Here is a 4,728-nt window from a genome sequence, read left to right on the forward strand (position 1 = left end):
GCAGGATGATTCCATACTAATTAGTGAGATATTAGATTGCTCCCTTGCTGATTGAGATTCGTGTAGCTTGTATCCTGAATGCTGAGGCAACATTTCTTTCACCTAAATAAAATTTTGTTGTCAAGCTCGTTACGTGCTCCTTAGATTATAAAATTTACAAATTGGGGATATTGAAGTTAGTATTAGGTGTGTCATCAGACGTTCCATTTTTCCTTCCAAGAAATGCTGAACTACGAAAGGATCTTTCTTGGACATGCTCTGCTCCACAAGAGTTGATATCGTTGCCTTTGAAGAATGAGGTCATTTATGCGTCAATTCCTTGTGAAAATTATGCATGCATGTATAACTTGTATGATTAGATCTTGCAAGCAATTGGATGTTTTTCTTGATATTAAATGCTTCCATGGGGAGTAGTCGTCTTCTGCTTTTTGTGAAAATTCACCTTGGCAATTTGGTATTTTTCTTGTACGATCTCGGTGATTACATGTTTTGGCAGTAGTAGCTTAGATTTACAGTGTTCTCAGTTCTTGCTTCCTTGGGGCTCTGAACAGATATGTGGCAGTTGGTAATGAGCCTTTCCTCACTTCCTCCAACAACTCATTCTTGAACGCAACCTTCCTAGCTCTTCAGAACATTCAAAATGCCTTAAATGATGCAGGGCTAGGGGATTCCATAAAAGCAACTGTGCCTTTAAATGCTAATGTTTATGGTTCCCCACCAGACAATCCTATCCCGTCTGCTGGAACGTTCAGGACCGATATCCTTGAAGAAATGACCCAGATTGTCAAATTCCTAAACCAGAGTAAAGCACCCTTCACTGTAAACAGTTGATTATGCCTTCTTTGATGGGTGAGTAATCTATTGTTGATAATGGAATTCCCTACACTAATGTCTTTGATGCCAACTTCAACACCTTGGTGGCATCACTTTAAGTTGTTGGGTATGGTGACATGACCATTATTGTTGGGAAGGTGGGAAGGCCTAAAAATGGGGATAGGAATGCAAATATAAATTTTGCTTTGAGGTTCTATAGAGGGCTTCTACCTAGACTTGCATCAAATAGAGGAACCCCTGTTCGGCCTGGGCTTATAGAAGTTTATTTGTTTGGTCTTATTGATGAGGATGGCAAGAGTATAGCTCCTGGTATTTTTGAACGCCACTGGGGCATCTTCAGATATGATGGGCAACCCAAGTTCATTATGGATCTTTCAGGTCAGCTACAGGACAAGTACCTTGTGGGTGTGCAAAATGTGCAATATCTTCCTAAGAAATGGTGTGTGCTGGGACCAGATGCCAAGGGTATGAGCAAATTAGCAGAAAACATTAATTACTCTTGCACCTTTTCAGACTGCACCTCTGATGCTCGGACTCTTCGAAATAGTTGCAGTATCCGTGTCGAACACGACACGACATGGGTATGGGTATGAGATATGTGTCGGATCCTCCAAATTTTAATCGGAGACTTCATTGTTTTTGCTTTTCTTCTTTCTTTTTTTTTCTCTCCTTTTCTTCTTTCCCGTTTCTAATTAGTTCTCCATTAAGTCCAAATTATAATCAAGTCCCTTATTTGCTATTTTATATAACATTTAATAATGTCTATAATTGAAAACTAAACCCCAAAATTCTATTTTATTCGTCTCAACTCCTTATTCAATATCCATTTCCTTCTTTGTGAATAATTGATTTTGATTTATTTAAAATGACTTCTTGAAGTAGTAAAAAAATTGAACCTTGAAAGACGTATCCATGTACCCGTGTCTGAAAATTGAACTCTTTTCAACCATGTCCCCGTATCCTATATTTTAGAAAATCAAAAATCCGACACCTAAATATGTACCCATACCGGATACCCGTAATCGAGTCCGAGCATCATAGGATTGCACTGCCCTTTGGTATGGTTCTTGCAACGGATTGGATCCCAATGGGAATGCAACATATGCGTTTAATATGTATTTCCAGGTCTAGAATCAGAAAGATTTGAGCTGTAGCTTTCAGGGCCTCACCATGGTGACTGATCAGAAGGGAACTGCAACTTTAGTATTCAGATAGCTACCTCTTATTATTCAAGCTTGTCGCCCATGACTTTGGTATTTTTAATATCATTCATTATTCTATTGCTATAGACATATCTCTGTCAATGGACTACTTTTTATATTTATTTGAGTTAAACCATCTGTAATTGTGACTGTTGCATCATTTAGCCTACTCTCTCATCTCCTGATACTTCAATAAGACTGTTCTCTTTTTCTTCTTGTTTTATGGGGCGCTGGAGTCTAATTGTTAAAATTATCTTCTTGTTTTACTGGTCCAACTTTCTTAAGCAGAATATGATCTTTGGAACCAGTGAAGGACACAATATACTTAATAACCTTAAAAGGTGGAAACGGATCCGAAGATTAGATGCGTTCTAAACATGAGGAAGTCAACAGCATAAATGGAAGACAAGTAGTTTCAAATATGAACAATTTTTTGTTCTAGAGTTGCATTTAATTTGCAGTGGAGAATGTACACGCCCCTTAATTTGATGTCATGGTAGTGCATATGACTTTGATAGGCGGTGCTGCCACTCCTCTCGCATTTTCAGCATCTTTAGAGCAGTGTATGTCAAGGGTACAACAAGTATGTCATAGTCCTTGGGAACCTTTACAAAAGTAAAATTGTCAAAGTAGAAACTCTCTCCATGGCTAAACAATTGGTAATCTCAAACGATGAAAGAATCCTGTGGGGCCAACTAAAATATAGACTGGACAGACAATAAGCTGGAACAACAAACACAACATGCTAAAGTCGGAAAAGATAATTAAATTCTTAGAAGCATCCGATTTTTGTTAACTTTCTTTTACATAAGCAGCGGTTAGTCTGTGAACTATCAAGGAATTAGACGAAGTGAATATTGTTGAATGAATTAGTCTAGCATTATAATTCTCTAGCTCCACTTGGATAATTTGTTACCCATGCGTGGCGTTGAAAGTGAAGATAAATAGACGAAAGTAATTGCCACAATGTTATGCGGCTTGCAGGATTGCACAATGGACAAATTGTCTACAGCTTGAGTATCCCTTGCATAGGCCACCACTAATTAAGTACAAGAGGCAGATGATAAAGTTTTTTGAGTGCGTCAAGTACAAGAGGCAGATGATAAAGATTGGAAACTTCAAAGGCACCAGCAATAGACATTCATGTAAGAAAATAAGCAATTATGTGACTGCCAACATACGGTATAGTCCCCACTTAATGAACTCTCTTCGTACTTCTTCCAATGTCCTTGTTACCTTGAAATTCCACCTTGAAACTCCAGTATCAGATTATTATGGCTTAGAATGTCTATGGTAGTGTTTGATTACATTTATTTTTTCCATGAAAAATATCAGTTTTTTGGCCGAATTCTTACTTTGGGTGTTTTTATTTTTTTCCATTCAAAATATTTTCCAATTTTTAAAAATATGCCTAGTTTTCCTTTTTTTAAGGAAAATATTTTCTTTGGATGAGGTGGTTTTTGTTTTTCTCAAAATAAGGAAAATATTTTCTTTTTTAAATGATATTTTTTTATGCCAATCAAACACACTGTAAATGAAATAGCATAAGATTCTCAATTTTTTCCCCAAAATATCCATTTCAACAGAAAGATGCTTCACTGAGATGCACATCACATTGGAAAACAAGCCCATTGAAACAAATAAAGTTCTTGAAAAATCACTTTGTTAAAACATAAAAGTTTTCAAAAGAAAGAGAAAAGTTCGAACAATATATTCAAACTTAAAATCTTCAAAACCAAAATAATGTGATCATCAAAACATCAATAAATCATAACATGATATTTTATTAGCCACCGTTGTGTACTCGCGCAATCTTCATCCATCTCAAATCACTGATTAATTATTGCCTAAAACAAAATTCATGTTTCATATGAGATGTTGATATTAATAAGTGAAATAACATAACATGAATAATAGAAGCCCATGAGATAAGTGAACACTCTTGACGAGGCAGGCACAAAATTATAAGAACCGAACTTCATGGTTCTAATTCCGTGCGTAGTGCTACTAAACTCCATGATAGTTACCAAGATTTGCATCAAATTATTTCTTACCATGTATGTAGATACTATATGCATATATACATACTTTAAATATCACACACACAGTCCTTCAACTATGGACAGGTATGAAACTTAGCCCTATTCTTTTATCGACATGCGATATTATCCCTAAATTATCGTTGATGTGTAAATCTGTCCCTGAACCTTAGTCTCTATATAAATTGGTCCTTAAACTATGGTTATCGAGCAATTTGGTTTCTATACTTAGGTTAATGACATGTAGAGAATTTTAGATTATTGTAATCTACCCATCTAAAAAAATATTCGTCCTTGAAAATTACATCAGTTGTCTTTGTCAAATAGTTGGCGATATTTGGTTTTCATTTTATCTTCGCGTTCCCAAGTTGCTTCGTCGATTGAATGATGTTGCCATAATAGCTTGACAAGTGATATTTCCTTATTGCAAAACTTTTGTACCTTCTAGGCTATAACGTAAAGCAGGACTTCTTCGTAACTCAAATTTAGTTAAATCTTCAATAGTTCATACTTTACTACATAACTCGAATCTAGGACATATTTCTTGAGTGTAAATACATGGAAGACATCATGCATTGCAGAAAGTTCTGGCGGCAAAGCTAGTTGATATAAACTTGTTTGAGTATCTCAAAGGGTCTAATGTACCTCGGTCA

At 35.9% G+C, this 4,728-nt stretch overlaps 1 pseudogene; it reads left to right on the top strand.

Annotated features, from left to right (window-relative positions):
* The first annotated feature begins 403 nt into the window (after window positions 1–403).
* LOC111373288 lies at window positions 404–2,249 on the top strand (annotated as a pseudogene).
* Window positions 2,250–4,728: the final 2,479 nt, after the last annotated feature.

Source organism: Olea europaea, unplaced genomic scaffold (assembly GCF_002742605.1).
Source record: "Olea europaea var. sylvestris unplaced genomic scaffold, O_europaea_v1 scaffold1107, whole genome shotgun sequence".
NCBI classification, from domain to species: domain Eukaryota; kingdom Viridiplantae; phylum Streptophyta; class Magnoliopsida; order Lamiales; family Oleaceae; genus Olea; species Olea europaea.